This window comes from Pinus tabuliformis, chromosome 5_1 (genome assembly GCF_031772625.1).
Source record: "Pinus tabuliformis cultivar Carrire ecotype Pingquan chromosome 5_1, CPIR1, whole genome shotgun sequence".
Lineage (NCBI taxonomy): Eukaryota > Viridiplantae > Streptophyta > Pinopsida > Pinales > Pinaceae > Pinus > Pinus tabuliformis.
In genome coordinates this window covers 411,804,185-411,822,817 of record NC_142305.1, presented here as the reverse complement: position 1 = coordinate 411,822,817, position 18,633 = coordinate 411,804,185, and positions in this window count along the sequence as shown.

Below are 18,633 nucleotides of genomic sequence, written 5' to 3'. Positions count from 1 at the left end.
ATAATAAAATTTCTGATAAATTTTCTCGGTATTGGAGAATGAAATTCTGAAAAGAAAAACTACTTTACTTTGCAAAAAGTTGAACAACTTCTAAAAATGATATTTTTTTCCAAAATAATAAAAAAATTAACCTAGCTACACATTTTAACTGTAAATTGATTCCCTAAATTATTTATAATTATCCTATCATGTTCGTAAATCCTATTCAAATCTTGTCAAGCCTCTTTAAAATATCCCCTTTTTGAAAAGCTATATTTCATAGTCAATTTTGTATTAATGTAGAATATTTAGCGATCGCTTCTAATACTACTCAGCATCATTTTGAATGTATTTATATTTATTTTTTTGTTTCTCACTAAATTTGTTTCTTAAAATATTTATAATAATAATAATAATAATATCCATTTTTAAGGTAACAGCCATGCTAGACACCAAATTGGTGTATGAGACCTTCTTGTTTGAAATTTATTGTTTATGTACAATTTTATTTTTGTATATGTATATATTGTTTCTAATTAAATTTGTTTCTTAAATTTGATTTTTATTTTCTAGAATTTCCATTTAATAATATATATGTGTGTGTGTGTAATTCTTTCACCTCCGAGGGCAAACTTGGATACAAACAATTTTTTCATAAATAAGAAATACAGTATATATTGAAAATTTTATTTTATTATTAAATATATATATTTGTACATAAGAAAATATAGAAATGTATTTCTTGTTTCTAATTAAATTTGTTTCTTAAATTAAATTTTTATTTTCTATAAATTTCAATTTAATAATATATACAATATATATGTAATTCTTTCACCTCTGAAGGCGAAGTAGTTTTTTTATAGATAAAAAATAGGGTATTTATTGAAAATTTTATTTTATTATTAATTATATCTGTGTATTTGTTTATAAGAAAATATAGAAATAGTTTTTTAAGTGCTCAATATATCACCTTAATCTGGGTGGGAAATTGAGCTAGTGACTTCACATTAAGAAGTGCCTAGAGAGGGCACCCAATCACGGTCTATCCAAGACCCCATGGACATAAAAAATACAAATACTAATATACAAAAATATTCCCCATATATGTATGTATATATATATATATATATATATATATATATATATATATATATATATATATATATATATATATATATATATATTAATGAGTTTTTGTTAAAATATTAGGATTGTATATTAGTGAAGATGAATGATAAGTGTTTTCATGGTCAATATAATAATAATTTATTTTAATGTGTTCCATAATAAAAGACTTTTGAGTGGAAACTTTTATTTTGGGAATCACAACTAAAATTTTCTTATATTTCACTTGCTTCAGTATTTTTCACCCATGATTATTTTTTACTCACAACCCTATTTTTACAAATATTTCATTATAATAGCACGGGCTATGAATATCATGGACAGGAACAACTTTCACTTGGTTTGGTCTCATGTCTAACATTAATTTCTAATATATATATATATATATATATATATATATGAAAAATATTTGTAACTCTTTTAGATCTAAACATTTCGTTTATTATACAAAGAATAGATAAATATTTATAAAAAGTATATCCTATTACCAATTACATATATATGTATTCGTTCATATCATAGATCCATGTTAATTGGCATTTATCAAAAGGGATCAAATTTCTGGTAGAAAGACTTCACACCTCATAATATTCGATACCTAACCTATGGCTTAAGTGTCAAAATCACTACCCTAGTCCATAGCATGACTATTTTTACCCACAAAGTTTCAAATTGGTTATCTTTACACTATGAAATGCCTTTGCATAACACATAATTACAATATATTCTAAATCCCTCAAGCTCTATTTTTTTATTTTATTTATAGTTGTTTTATATAATTATAAGAAACTGATTTTAAAATATTTCATTTAATATGGATATAAATATTTTTTTTTTGGTTATTAATATTTCCTATTTTTTAAAAGGTTCACTCAAGAAATAAGTGATATTTGGTAAAGATGGGAACAAAGGAGGGTAGCGTGAGCATACCTTCCATCTAAAACTCAAAGAATTAAAGAAGAAACTCAGGAAATGGAATAAAGAAGAATTTGGACACATTATTAAGGACCAAAAGGAGATAAACAAGTGCATGATGAAAATTCAACAACAAATTATACTGGAAGGGAGATTTCAAGAGCTTCACTGAGAAGAAGGAACGATAATAAACAAGATGGAGGAAAGAAGGAAACAGGAAGAGATGCTTTGGAAATAGAAATCTTGGGTTCAGTGGTTATGGGAAGGTAAACAAAACACAAGATTCTTCCACAAATCCATGGTGCATCACCGATAACATAACAAAATCTACTCCCTGAAAGACGAGGAAGGGTGGCGAAGACCCCAACATGCAGAAATGGAGGAGCTACTTGTTCACCACATCAAAGACCTACTCTCAGAGCCCCCAAAAAATAGGATGGAAGACATAGAATGGATGACGCAACACATTCCCCAACTAATAACTCGAGATAAGAATCTAGGCTTGATGCGCGATGCTACCCTAGATGAAGTGGAAGAGATAGTCAAAGGAATGCAGAAGAATGGCGGCCCAGGACCTGATGGGTTCACTGTAGAATTCTATCAAGCCACCTAGAAATTCATCAGACAAGATATCATTGATGTAGTAGAGGAATCACATTGAAACCAAAAGGTATGCCCCAGTTTGAACTCTACTTTTATGGCTTTGATTCCTAGAACTTCAAAATTTGTTTGCCTTGCGTAATTTTATTCACAAAATCGTTGCTACTTTTATTGTAAAATGACTAAAAACTCTATTACCAAGCCTTATCTCTTTGGAGCAGAGACATGATTTGTAGAAGGTAAGAAAATCCTAGACGGGTTCATCACATCTCAGGAAGTTGTCCATTCCCTCAATGCTCAAAGGCTTCTAGGTATAATGATTAACCTATATTTATACAAGGCATATGATCTGCTTAGTTGGGGTTATATACCACGCATCTTCAAAGCCTATGGCTTCTCCCAAATATGGATAAAATGGATCATCGTCATGATCTCCTCCACTATCATCTCAATTCTACTAAACAGAACTCATGCATTGGCATTTAATCCAACCCGGGGCCTAAGGCAGGGGGACCCAACATCTCCCTTCTTGTTAATCATTGTGTTTGAAGGGATAGGCCGATACTTAAAAAATGAAGTTAGAGACTCTAGGCTTCGACGCCTAAGGATATGCGGCGATAACTTAACCATGACCCACCAACAGTTTGACTATGACCTCATGCTTTTCTGTCAGGTATCCTTGAAGGAGGCCTGCGAAATAAAGGAAATTCTTAGCACTTTCATGGAGGCCTATGGGACAAGGATGAACAATGAAAAATGTTTTATTTTTTCTTCAATATGCAAGGGAATTTCAGGACCCATCTAGATAGGATACTATGGTTTAGCACAGGAAATCTCCTGTCCAAATATGTAGGTATGCCCCTATTAGATAAACCTCTAATATTATCTTGTTGGCCACACATCCTCCAAAATTACAAAGAAAGCTAAGTTGTTGGGCCTTCAAGTTCATCAACATAGCTGGTAGAACAGTCCTTCTCAAAGTTGTGCTACAATCGATACCCATTTACCAATTGTCAGGCATGGAAGCCCCAAAAGGGGTGTGGTAAAAAGTGGTGGATATACTCAAGAAACCACTGTGTGGAGGTGCTCAATAGATCATAAAGTGGGCACTAGAATAATGATAAGTCTTGGGAAGAAATAACATGGAAAATGGGTTAGGTCTTAGAGATCCCTCTATATTGAAACAAACAGTGGGAGAAAAACTCTAGTGGTGATGGATTGGAGGGGGAACAGACCTATGGAAACAAATATGGAAAATAAAATACAATATTCCTTGGAGAACATAGGATACCTTTAGATATCAAGACCCCCTGAAAGGATTGACAATGTGGAACTCGGTAGCCCAAAATAGACATCTTATAAACCATCATGCCTTTTGGGAGATAGGTAATGGAAAAACAACAAGATTTTGCATGGACTCCTGGCAACGAAGCGAACGAATGATAGATAGGTAATATCTCAGGGACAAATACCAATATACTAGTGACAAGAATATTCGTTTGGTGGAGAAATTATGGAAAGAAGACCAACGAATGGTAAGTTGAAGGACATGGAAGAAAAATCAAGACTAGGACTAGGCCATGGAGACTGAACAGTGGACAACTCTAGACAAAGAGCTGAAATTGAGACAATTAATGATCAAACATGACCTAGATATTTTGAGATGGGAAATACCACAAAAGGAACCTTCAACATAAAAGAATCCTACGACATTCAAGACATCATTTGGAAAAAAATATGGAAGGGTGGATGGTGGCACAAAGTTACCTATTTCGTTTAGATGGTTTGCAAAGGGTGGATCTTGATCGGGGATAAACTGTAGAAAAGGGGCTTCTTGGGCCCCTCATTTGGTTGGCTATGTCATCAACACGAAGAAGAAATGGAGCATATACTAAATACATGCCCATTTGTTGTGAAAAAGTGGAGGCAAATGCAAGGAGTTTTCGAAAGAATGGACTGAGATCACAATAGAATCAAACAAACAATTCTCGTCTGTAGAAGACATAGTTTCTCAAGCCTGTTATTAAATCGAGCATGGGGCTTTCCATTAGGATTCAATCTACAAGCGATATGGAAGTAGCAATATCATAAAGTCTTTAATAATAAAGACACAACTTAGGAGAAGGTGTGGGAAGAACCTAGGTGAGGCAGGCCTTGGTGGCCTCCTTAGCAACCCTAGACCAACACCTGGCTAATTTATGCTCACTCATGCAGGATGGCTAACAAAAATGAGGTTGAGTTTGAAGTAGCACCACACAGACTACTAATTGTTGTTAGAATGGGATACTGAAACTTACTGGTGGAAAGTGACTCAAACATGGTCATAAACACGTTGGAAAAATTGAACAATGACAACAAATAGGGCAACATTAGCCAGATTTGGAGGACAACACAACTCATCCAAGAAATAGGGTAAACAATTCATAATTTCGACTACAGTTTGGTCAGCCATGTCAAAAGGAAGGGGGATAAAGGGGCATATTTTCTTGCCAATTGGGGATGAAACCACAAAAATGACTCCTTAGAGAGTCAATTACCTAGGACAGGGGTATTTAGGCATATTGTGGGTATGTGCAGGGGTAACCCTGCATCATTAGTGGTACGAGAGAAGAATTGAAGTTGAAACAATTGGTAAAAACAGAACAAAGAAATTATATGAGAAACATTTGAGAACAAAATATGTGTTAAGGTGTTTATGCAGGCAAGGGGAAGGATCGGATTCTAATCTGACAGAAGGAAGGCACATAGAGCAGATGTATAGCAGAACTTGCAGATGCAAGAGACAGAGGGAGTCCATTCAAAGTACAGGTGGAATGGTGAAGCAAGATCATGTTGAGACCTTGAAAGTGAGGTAATATGTTCTATTTTAAATTAAGATTTTTTTTTTTACGATAATGCATAAGTGACAACAAGAGAAGCTTTGAGAGGAGAACCAGATGTGTTCTTGAAGACAGAGTAAGGAAAACACTCTGAAGGAAAGTGGCAATGAACTTGAAGAATCCAAAAAGAGATTGGATAGAGAGGACAGTTGAAGTGTTCCCAAGAGAGAGTGGGAGATTGTAGAAGCCTAGAAGGAGCAAAGGTGTTATTCAAGAGGAGTAACCAGACAGAGGAGCGTGCTTACCAAAAGACTGAATGAGAAGAGCATAGTGAGGTAAGATTGCAGTGAGGAGGACTAGCTATTGCAGAGGCTTGTTACAAATGAGTGAGGAGCTCATGAAGAAAGAGGAGAATAAGATGACTACTGATAGTCATAGCAGAGGTTTGGAGAGAAGCCACAATAGAAGAAAGATGAAGAAAGATAATTCCAATACAAATGGCAAGAGCATGAGTCAAGAAGAAATTGACCGGGAAATTGCAAAGTCAAAAGAACAACTCGATGCATTAAGAAGGATACTAGAGGAAAGCCAGAGACAAGGTTGGCTATTAAGCAAGAAGCTATTGGAGTGGCATGAGATGCAGAGAAGGCTAGAACAAAAGCAAGTAAAGTGGTTGAGGGGAAAACTCAAGTAAGTTGAGTTGGAAGTGGAAGATTTCATTTGTGAACTAGAACGTGGAGAAATTCTGGGAGAAACTGAAGATGAGGACTTGAAGACTGAAACTTCAAGTGAGGCCAAAAGGTCTGATGGTTTTAAATCTGACAATTGTGTATGTTTGCAAGTGAAACATGTAAAGAAGGAAAATTTGTTGATATTGTCATAAAAGAGAAAGAAGACAAGCAGAATCTAAATTCTATTTTGGAAGAAGATGAGATAGATAGGTCTCATATACAGTTGGAGAAAGATGTCAAGCAATCGAGTGAAGGGCTTAAGGATATTGAAGAGGAGACAATCGAAGAATTTCTAAATCATATGAAAGATTCAGAATAGCAAGGAGATATGTTGGCTGAAGCATCCAATAAGACCACAGGGACTTATGTTTTTAAAAGTGATGGTTTGTGTATGATGCCAGGTATTGTAGGAGAGAAGCAACCTATTGAAGATATCTTTAGAGGATATGAAGATCTAGAAGTAAAAGATGAAAAAGAAAACTTCTCAGAAGAAGAAGAATTTGATTGCATATAGAAGAAAATGTCTATGGATGAGTATAAAGAAGTTGTCATAGAGATAAATAATCAAGATCTTATTCTGATGAAGAATGGAGGGATGCTGTCTTGGAAAGGTAATAAAATGAGTTTGATTAATGTTATTGATGAAAAACAAATACAAGAGAATGTTAATGCAGATGGTGGGACAAGGATAGCTCTTGGAGGAGGTAAACAACAAGAGATTAAAGGCAAACTTTAAGAAGAGACTATGTTAACTGAAAACATAGTAAAGGATCATGAATTCACCATGATGATAGGCACAGTGGAATTAACCATGGAAGCTATTGGGATAGTCAGTAAGGAAGAAGGACATCTACTGAAAGATGTTAAGAAGGAAGAAGTCTATGCAAAGGACTTAGCAAAGGGAGAAAGAACACTAATAAAGGAGTGTATTGTAGAGGATGAGCAATCTATGAAGCTATGAGAAATATGAACAAGTAGCTTTTAGAAGCTGAAAACTCTGAAGTAAAGGAGGATGAAGAATGTATCTTAAATGAGAGAAGCAGTGAATGGGTGCAGTAGAAAGAAATTAATAATGCCTTGATATTTGAAACTGTGACAACACAGGAAGAATTTTTTTTGGAAGAAGGAGATGAAGTTCAGTCTAAAGAGCTGATATGTGAAGCAACAATTGAGACTGTTGAACCTTATGATTTCCAAACTAATAATTTGTGTATAAATTCAAGAAACGTAAGTGATGATGAGATACTTATGAAGTTTCACAAGGAGATTGCATTGCTAGAATATTTGTTGACAAATTTAGAGTAATATAGTGTGATTACAAAGGAAGTAGTTCACTATGGTGATTAAGAGAAGGAAGACATCATTAGGACAGATGGTGTGGAAAAGAGACTAATGGACAGTGTCATGAGTTCTTTTGATAATTCAAAACAGCATACTGATGTGCAGACAAAGGTGAAAGAAACAGAGTAGCAAACTGAATTGTTGTCAAAGGAAGATAAGGAACAAAAGCCTTTTGTCTTTTATTTTAACAAGTGTTTTGTGAATGCAGTTTTAGTTGCAGATGCTAGAGGAGATTTGGCACTTATGAATAGCCAGATAAGGATGAGAGAAGAATATTTTGTGGAAGAATTCAATCCATTGAACAAAGATGTTAAATTGGTGGAGAGAGTGCTAGGCAGTCATGATTCAATCATGAAAGAGGGTAAGGATGATAGGGAGGTAGCGAGTATAGGAGTCATAGCAAAAGTCAACATAAGAGTCAGCATAGAAATCAGAATAGAAAGAATAACAAAAGGAGAAGTAGAACAATAGATTCAAGAAATAGTGGATAGCAGCAACATCCTGAAGCAAAGAGAAAGAGGAATAAGTAAGAAGCAGAAAATGGACCAGTCCGAAGATGCACTAGAAAATAAGATTGAAGAATTGTGGTAGCTAATGATGAAGTAGTCCAAATGGAAGGAAATGGCAGCAATAGGAAGAAAGATCAATCCGAACTTGAACATGATTCACAAACAGAAGGAAATGGAGCAAAAGACAACAGAGGTGGAGTAGTAGCAAATGAACAAGACATTTGGGCAGTTACAAAACAAAGTATGGGATCCAAGAAGACAAGATGTTATATACCTAGGGGAGATAATATGGGGTACCAAGGGAGGTACCCAAGGTAATAATGTAACAATGGGATGGGCCATAGTAATAAATAAGGTGGTTAACCCATGTCATGTAAGGGACCACAAGTAGTTAATAATAATGTAATGGGCCCATGGTATTAGTTGAACCATCGTTATGACCCATGGTATTGTATGTATGAGGCCTATATAGAGGTTAGAGACTGCACATGGAATATAGTGAAGGATTATTGTATGAACAAGCATATGGCTTGTGGAGTGTTCTCCTTCCTTAAGGAGTGAATGTATGGTGTTGCCCTACCTTAAGGGTTTGATCAATAAAGAATCATTTCATATTATTTCTGGGTTTATTTGCATTGTCTTATATTATCTTATCAGATCTATAGTATTTCTGGATCAGATCTATAACAAGTGGTATCAAAGCTATTTCATATCAGATCTATAATATTCTTGGGTTAGATCTATAACAAGTGGTATCAGAGCACTTTCTTGGGCAAACCGTGGAGATTTTTTTTTTGTAAGGTTTCGGGGGTGGCGAGTTTGCAGATCAGATATGTATGTTTTAGTGCAATATTTGCTAAATCTAATTGCATATCTGGACTATTTGTGAAATAATAGTCGATTTCAAAAAAAAAATCGGTTGAATCGGAGTCCGGATGAAAGAGATATCGCTGATCTAAAAATCAATGGGGTTGCGGACAATTTTCAGGGCAACGATTTTGCGGCGTAGATCTAGACGTCCTGGTACAAGATATGAAAAATATAATTGCAGATATGTATTCTATCTGAAAAAATACCCAATTTCAAAAAAAAATCAGTTGAATCGGAGTCCGGATGAGGGCGATATCTTTGATTTAAAATCAGCTCTTTTTGCAGAAATTTTGGTGACGGTGGGAAAGTTGCAGCACAGATCTAAAATTCCAAGTGCCTGGATCAAGATTTCTACCACATGGGTAGATGCAGAATGATTGCTCCTTTTTTAAAACAGGTTATAATAGGGATTCTGAGCAATATTGACGGAATTGTGACCATTTCAAATTTTCGCCAATATTTTTTGTGATGGAGGGCCTAGATCAGGCTTTGAGGGACTTGTATAAATTTGATGGCTCTCATCCAGCTAGATGGCTAGAAAAAATGGAGAAATATTTGGATCGTGTCTATGATAATGAGACTCATCTTATGGTGGGAAGCATGTACTTGGACAATGAAAGATGACAATGGTGGCAAGAGCATCAACGTTCCAATGGAAGGTTTTTGACATGGGAAGCCTTCAAAAAAGCTCTTATAGAGCGCTTTGACCGTAAATCTAATCTTGTGGATAAGCTCACATAGACAGACACACATCCTAGCAAAGATTTTATTTTTACAGGAAAGAAGGAAACCAAGGAACCAAAAAGGTTGTTTTTTGTTGGTATCTTTGTATTGCAGTTTCATGGATTGATTCAGAAGGAGAAAATCATTGTGTCTATAAATCCGATTTGCAAGCATAATTTCATCAATGTTAATTTGGCAAACAAATTGCAAGTTCCAGCAAAACAAATTGAAAATACACAGATTGATGATGAGGATGTTCAAATTTATAAGGATTTGAAACTTTCTATGGATAAGTATGTGTTTCATGGTGATTTTTATGCTTCAAATATGGATAGCATGGATGTTGTTTTGGGATACCCTTGGATGGAATTAGGGGGTACTATAAATATTAATGTGCAAAAGAAATTCCTGAAGCTCTAGTATAAAAAGAAGAAAATTACATTACAGGATATTTCCATTAATAAGCAGGTAGAGTCCAAGGAGGTTGAAGCAGAAGATGTTACAGGAACAGACATATCAGATGATGAGCAGTTGATGGTCGACAATCAAACACAAATAGAGGCTGAAGCCGGAAAGGTAACAGGTGCTAACACATCTGATGAGGGCCAGTGGTTGAAGTCATATTGGAAAAGAAGACACCACAACGGGCACCACAATAGGGTGAATTAAAGAAAAGGACACCGTGGGTTAAAACTTCAACATATCATCACCCACATCACCCCGCAAGACAACGATCAAGATAGAAACCAAGTAATCACATGACGGATAGCGAGGAGAGAAGATCCACCCACTACACATCAACACAAAAGAGCTGCCACGATCAACTTCCATCTCAAGCAAGCGAGGCACCAGCGAGATCGAGGGTTCACCTTTCTCTTGGATGTCTAGATGCATGTGCATGGTATCAGTGGACTACTCTTTTAAGTAGATCTTATTATTTATGTTCTTCCCATGTTTCGGGGCAAAACATGCTTAGGGGGGTGGAATGTTATATACCTAGGGGGGATAATATGGGGTACCAAGGGAGGTACCCAAGGTAATAATGTAATAATGGGATGGGCCATAGTAATAAATAAGGTGCTTAACCCATGTCATGTAAGGGACCACAAGTAGTTAATAATAATGTAATGGGCCCACGGTATTAGTTGAACCATGGTAATGACCCATGGTATTGTATGTATGAGGCCTATATAGAGGCTAGGGACTCCACATGGAAGATAGTGAAGGATTATTGTATGAACATGCATATGGCTTGTGGAGTGTTCTCCTTCCTTAAGGAGTGAATGTATGGTGTTTCCCTACCTTAAGGGTTTGATCGATAAAGAATCATTTCATATTATTTCTGGGTTTATTTGCATTGTCTTATATTATCTTATTAGATCTATAGTATTTCTGGATCAGATTTATAACAAGTGGTATCAGAGCTATTTCATATCAGATCTATAGTATTCTTGGGTTAGATCTATAACACAAGATAAGAAGACAGATGATTAGGATATCATGAATATTTTCCAAGAGAAAATCATTGCAATTAAGTAGACATAGGGGTTCATGTATTTTTAGGATGTTAGATTCCTAAGTGATAAATTAATGTAATATTAAGCTTTTAAGATAATTAATTAGATGTATGAGATATCTTTTAAGTACTCTCGAATAAGAGGGACATGAGTGGGTAGTAATGACAAAAGAGTTCAAAGTCAATTACAACTCTTAAACAATTGAATGATTCGAGGAACTAGAGGGACAACTTTTAGGAATTTAATGAATTAGAAGTGGACATAGAGGATAGAGTACATCTAGGAGTCAGTTCAATAGATCTAGGAGTCAAACCAGGATGAGTTCAACAAAACTCACTGGCATATATGTAAGCCCATGAGCAATGTCAAAGAAAAGAGCCCACTGATTTTGAAGAACAGGCCCATGAGAGAGAGAGAGTCTCGACATGTGTCAATTATTCATATTTATATACACAAAATTCTATTCTGGACTGTGTGAATGTGTGAAATTCTATTGAATGATTGAATTAGATATAAATGGTGAATTCGTAGGTTCTGTAACTATGGTTGCAAGGAGAGTTCTAGTGAAGAACATGCAGAGAGGAGAACGATTCAAAATAATCGTAATGGATCATCGAGTCCAATTGAAGCATCAGAGCGGAGCTCTGGAGAGATAGAGAAGTTGGGAGTTCAATGATGTAAGCTCAAAAAAGAGTTGAGTAGTTGATAAATGAGGAACCAAAACCTTTTGAAGGATCAACCCACAGAGGAAACATTGAAAAAATACTATAAAAACCCAAGTAAAAGGAAGAGGGAGAAGTGAAGTATTGAAACTCAGCATCCATTGGATCATTTAGATCAATGGCCAGGATTAAGTCGCTTCAGCGGAATCCTTTTGAAGACATGAGAATGAGCCTTTGAAATGGAGCAATCATGCGATTAAGTGTGGACCATCAGATCAAGATTCAAATCGATGCTCCAAATATGGTCACTTATCGCATATCCAAGAATCTAAAGGTCTAAGAGACCGTGGAATATTTAGGGGCCAATACGCTAATAGTGATTAAGTTCTAATCGATGATCAGAGATATCAGGTGATCGGAGGTCGAGCCATAATATAGTGCAGCATTTTGGAGTGACTAAAGGAAGCAGACCTGACAATAAATATAGTCGCGGCTTATAAATTTGAAGTCCACCTTATATGGTTAGGGGTGGAAGTTAATATATTTCCTTTGTATTATGTTAAAAAGTTGCAACAAGTCTTTTAAGGCTTAAGCAGGGTTTAAATGATTCTAATATTGCATATCGGAATCGAAGGAGTGATGAGGTATGTAAGTATGGTCTGCAAAAGAGCTGATAGTGATTGCGATAAAGTTATCCTTGTTAAATGTGCCAAGATTGTACCAAAAGAGGAAAAAGGTATGATATGCACATAATTCCTTTCTAAAAGGTTTTAAGGAAAATAACACCAACAAGGGGTCTTTATGTGTTAAATATATATTAACCAAAGGTTAAGAGTGTGGTTATATATATATATATATATATGTGTGTGTGTGTGTGTGTGTGTGTGTGTGGATTAAGGGGTTATATAAAGGTTCTAAAGGGTTTTTAGAGTCCCGATAAGGAAGATTTGAGGAAGGCTTTGATAAGATGGATAACGAATGTTATAAGGAGGTGAATAGTCCGGATAGGAGATTTTAGGCAAGGTGATTGCTTCCGATAAAAGGGAACTAGTGATAAGAGGGCCTTCAACATTGGTATTGTGAAGATTTGATTCCTTTGAGAGTCAATTACATGGGATAGAGGTATTTATGCATACTATGGGTATGTACAGGGGTAACGTTACATCAGTTTGATTACACAAGGATACTCATAATTTTTTCCTACACATAAGACATTGAAGTTTAGAAAAAAAGCACTGCAAAATGCAGTTTTGAAGAAAAAGGTGGTTGCAAGGCAACTGTTTAATTTCAGTTCCAATCGATGAAGAAGGTGGTTACAGGGAAACTGTTTAATTTCAGTTTCCAGTGGACAACATATCATGAGAAATGGTGCATATCAATATGTTGCCCTCACCATAATTTCTGCAAATGGACTGGGCTGGAATCGTAATGGTTTCGTAACAGTCAACAACCGCAATAGTAGCGTCTAATAGATAACTCTCATGGAGAGTAAGGTATCGTTCTCGAAAATGAGGATGAATATCAAAATGTTCAATTATCAATTGTATGAAAATAGTGGTATTACTATTGTCTTACAAGAGTTGCAGTACCCGATGACAATTTTCAACACTGCTACTCCATGCAACTTGCTGGCTACACACATTTATGTCATGACGACTGTAATCCCTGATACTTTAGTCCTGAACCCAAGCAACACTCTAATCCATGATGCTTTAGCCCTAGAACAGAGCAACACCAGAGGAAGAATTACACATTTCAAAGAAAACCTATACCTCTATTGATTGATGAAGAGTTTTAGACAAAGCAATTGGACAAATTACTATTGGAATGGAAGTGATGCTCCAAGGTATGCCAAGTTACAAGCAAGATTTATAGAAAATTCAATTCCAACTTTGTAAACTAGATCGCATGCTCAATAGAATTTACCGCCACAACCCATGCATACTAGAATTGAATGTGATGCCTAGGGCATTAGCTAAGGGCCGGACACCCATAGGACACCCATAGAATTTTCCTTGAAGGTGTAGAAGGGATAGCCACTTACCCATGCATACTTTTGTTTTATGAAACATAGATCACTTATCTAACTTGGCTAGGGAGATTAAGACTTTATTGTTTTTGCATGGCTGACAATGAGAATAGGTGGCTAGCACGCTTGGTTTCCCTTCGGGGCAAATTGAGGTCACATAACTTAACAAAAAAATTAATTTTATATTTAATGCAACATCAAAAATCACCACAGCCACTCACCCTCACTCATATTAAGAAAGAGAAAATGGTTATCAATAAAAGAAAAAATGTCATATTTAAAAATAAGTAAATAAATAAATAACTCCTCCATAAAATCACTCAATTTAAAAAATAAATATTAAAATGTTTTATTTTTATATACATTTTGCTTATGTAATTTTCAATATAAAAATGTTAAATGGAAAAATACCAATCAACATAATGAACCACGACACGAGCACATGTACATTTACTCACTAAACAATATTTTGCTTAGGCAATTTCAATATAAAAATGCTAAATGGAAAAAGCAAACATTCGTAATGAACCACGACACAAGCACATAGTGGCAATTCTCGTCAAGGCATTACCAACGATTGCCCTTGGGTTGAAAGCCCATATTTACACGAAGTTGCTAGAATCCTAGGTTTGATTGCCCCAGGATACTTGTAATTCTTTCCTCCACATAGGACATTCAAGTTTAGTAAAAAACCACTGCAAAATGCACTTTCGATGAAAAAGGTGGTTACAAGGCAACTGTTTAATTTCAGTGCCGGTCGACAACATATCTTGACAAATGGCGCATATCAATATGTCGTTCTCACCATCATTTCTGCCAATGGATTGGGCTGGAATGGTAACGGTTTCGTAACAGTCAACAGTCGCAATAGTAGCGGCTAACGGATAACTCTCATGGAGAGTAAGGTATCACTCTCGAAAATGATGACGAAGATTAAAACGTTCAATTATCAATTGTGTGGAATTAGTGGTATTACTATTGTCTTCCAATAGTTGCAGTACGCGATGACAATATGCAAAACTGCCACTCCATACAACTTGCTGGCTCCACACATTTCCGTCTTGAGGACTCCAATCCATGATACTTCGCAGCAAAACAATATTCACCTTTTCAGCCATTGCAGCCTCGATATTCTTTTGGCCACTGTAATTCACAGGACGATATTCATACTTGGCTTTCTGTCCAATATCGTCTAATTGACGTGCAGACACATTATCGAAAACATTTTCCAGTTCCCAGTCATTTCGTCCGTGTTTTTCAATCCATCTAAATGTTACGCTAGAGATCAAGTTTTGCTGAACGGTGCCTTCATTCTGCATGGATGCCTCTCCTTCATGTGAAAGGCCATCAGTTCCATTTGTCAAAGCGGAAGGTACAAATCTATAAGATGCCTCTATTTATTGCGTTCTTTCTGTGATCAATAATCATCCCTAAGATTTTTCTGGCACAACTGGTAATAGCAGGATCGCTTCCATTCCGTGATTCCTCCATCTCGTCGCTTTTCGAAAGATACGTTGAAGGAGGACTTTGCGTATATATCGTTAAAAAGATCAGAGAGCGATACCAGACTTTCCTCCGATGACCTACGATATTGGTGCGCAATGCTTTATATATGTACATTCCTGTTTTCGAGTTGCTAATATACTTTGTATTATTTTCGCAGGTCTTTTAGTTTTAGGCAATACCTTTGAAAGTATTAGGCAATTTGATAATGTTGACTGTGTTTTATTAGTAGCATAACTATACTATTAATGTGATTGGAATACGTTGATTGACATTACTTTTCACTTTTTAATGTTATTTTTTATTGGAATATGGAACGTGGAAAACTAACTGCGGTCTTTTAGTTTTAGGCAATACCTTTTAAAGTATTAGGCAATTTGATAATGTTGACTGTGTTTTATTAGTAGCATAACTATACTATTAATGTGATTGGAATACGTTGATTGACATTACTTTTCACTTTTTAATGTTATTATTAGAATATGGAACGTGGAAAACTATGTAGATTGGGTTTCTTAACTATTTTATTATTGTGATTGTGATAGTTGATTGGGTGAGATAAGAGTTTTTTAGATTTTTTTTAATGATTTTTTTAATGGTAGAGAATTTTTAATCTTTTAGTTTCTTTATTTTTCATGACATTTAATAAATCTAATTAAAGGGTGATAATTGTTAAATAATTCTTATTTTGGACAAAAATATTGTTTAATTAATTTGAATTTATCTTATGTTTATATTGTGTTTTCCATCAATATATATGTATATATGCAACAATAAGGATTTTGTGAGAATGTGAAGTTGGATACCTTTCATCAAATTGTGACACCATTTTTTACAATATATTTGTGTAATTTTATTCAGAAGATGAAATTTGCTCGTATTGTGTTTTCCATCGATGTCTTTTTTCATATATTTGTGAGAATGGAGAATGAAAAGGAGAATGGATGTAACCTTGGATGTCCCTCTGTAAGTTGTGGCACCCTTTTCTTATGTCATGATGTTTTTGATGAAAATAAGATATATATGTGAGGATAGTTTTCTTATTGTAATATCCCATTGTTTTTTTTCATAATATTTTCATGTCATTTTTCCAAATTCACATTATGATGATGTTCATTTTGCAATTTCACATTATAATGATTAATTTTTGTTTAGCACATAGCAACACGTGCAATATTGGCATGTAATATTGTCAAAAATTGCCACAAATATAGGCATGCATGTGTTTTTGAAATTGATAAATAAATTGTATTAGTGCCATATGTCCATTTCAAAAGATTAATTGCATTAAAACAAGTAGAAGGAAAATGAATTCATGAGGTGCATGATTGAACTATTATATAACATTGATGTATAAAAAACATATAATAATGGAAAAATTTGATAAAATTGCAATTGATATAAAATTTTCATCAAAATTTTAATTCAATATCCAGATAGGATAAGGCACAAAATGAACAATTATAATATTATAAATTGATAAAAAAAACACATGTTGATGAAACATACCAGTAAAATTTTATAAAACTTTAAAATATTTTGAAGAGAAAAAAACTAAAATGGTTCTAATAATATGTTACGTTATAAGATTTCAAACCAATAATTTTGAAAATATAATGTTAAACATTGATATTATTCAATAATATTAAGACATTCAATTTAAATTTAATGCAACATTAACTAAAAGAAAATATTGATTGAGTTATTGTTAATATCACATTGATTTCAAACCAAATTTATAATGCATCATAATATCACATTGATTTCAAACCAAACATATAATGCATCATAATATTATGAAACATCATGAAATTCCAAATAATAAAAAATATAATGTTAAAAATTGATAGAATTCAATAACATTATGACATTCAATTTAAAGTTAATGCATTATTTTTTTTTCTCGGTAAAGACTAAGTCTATTAAGAAAAAATATAGTACAACCAGAAGTTACATCCAAGAGAAACATGAAACTAGGCAGCCGGAAAGGATGTGCTATCCACCTCGGCTCCTAGAAGAAGAGAGAAGAGAAAAGAACATAGCGAGAGGTAACTGGAAGAACAGAGAAGCAGAAGCTAAGCATAGGATTCTACCCCACATGGGAAGACTCAACTATGCGACATTTTTTCCCTTTTTTTTTGCCAACTTTGACCCATTCCGGAGGGGACTGCTGAGCTGGCATGATTTGCAAACTGATCTGGGCAGACTGAGAGATTTCCTTATCTGAGTCCGAGGTAGAGGATTCATGAATTCTTTTCTGGGAAATTGGCTGGACTGGAAAATTGTCAGGCTCTGCCGAGGGCGGATACTGTGCCCTCATTGCTGCCTCTCCTTCCTCATTCTCCTCCTCTTCATCTGAGCTGAGATCAAAGTCGTCCATGGGCGGAGGGTCATGCGGCTTCCAGCTTTTGGATTTCTTCTTGGCTTTCTTCTTTTGGGCGGGTATTGAAGGACAAGAGCTCTGTAGATGCCCTGTGTTGTGGCAGTTGCGGCAGCGGAAAGCTGTGTTCTCGTAATCCAGGTTCTGAGTCCAATGGAAGTCTCCAGTTTTGATATTGATCTTGTCAGGGAGACCTTTGCTTATATCTATTTCTGCACAGATTCTGGCATAGGTATATAATCCCTTTTCCCCTCTGGAAGTGTCTGTGTCTAGGAGGCGGCCTAGAGAGTTGCCGATCCCTTGGAATACAATGAAGTGCCATAGATTCGCCGGGAGATTAGGAAGTCTGACCCAGATGGGGAGCTTGGTGATGGTTGCTGTAGATGGATCCAAGTCTGGGAACCAAGGGGTGAGGAATAAACCTGCTGAGCCCCAAAACCATGGTCCTGCTTTTAAGGCCTTTTGGTAGTCCTCCTCAAAAGCAAACACTGTGATGAAAAATCCCTTTGAGCATAACAGAACCTTACAATTATTGGTCCAATTGGAGTGAATCCACTGGTAGAGATCTGCCGTGCGTGGCCATAGCCCATTGAATCTGCAGATGATGCCATGCTCTGCAAACTTTTGGGTTTGCTCATCCAGCGTTGGGTGAGTTATTTCAATGGAGGGGGTTTCCTCCAGTTTGTCCACCAGAAAAGGTTTGGGAGCCTGTGCTGGTGGCACTGATTTTTCCTGCTTATGTGCATGGACAGCATCTTTGTATGAAAATGCCTTGGCTGAAGAAGACTGTCCTGCAGCTCCCCCTCTCAAACGAAGGGCAAGAATAATGGAGGAATTTCTCTTAATGCTATAAAAAGAAAGGGGGTAGAGATCCTCGAGTTGTTTACCTTCGTGTAGGAGTCGTTGAGCTGCAGATGGAATCCCCAGCTT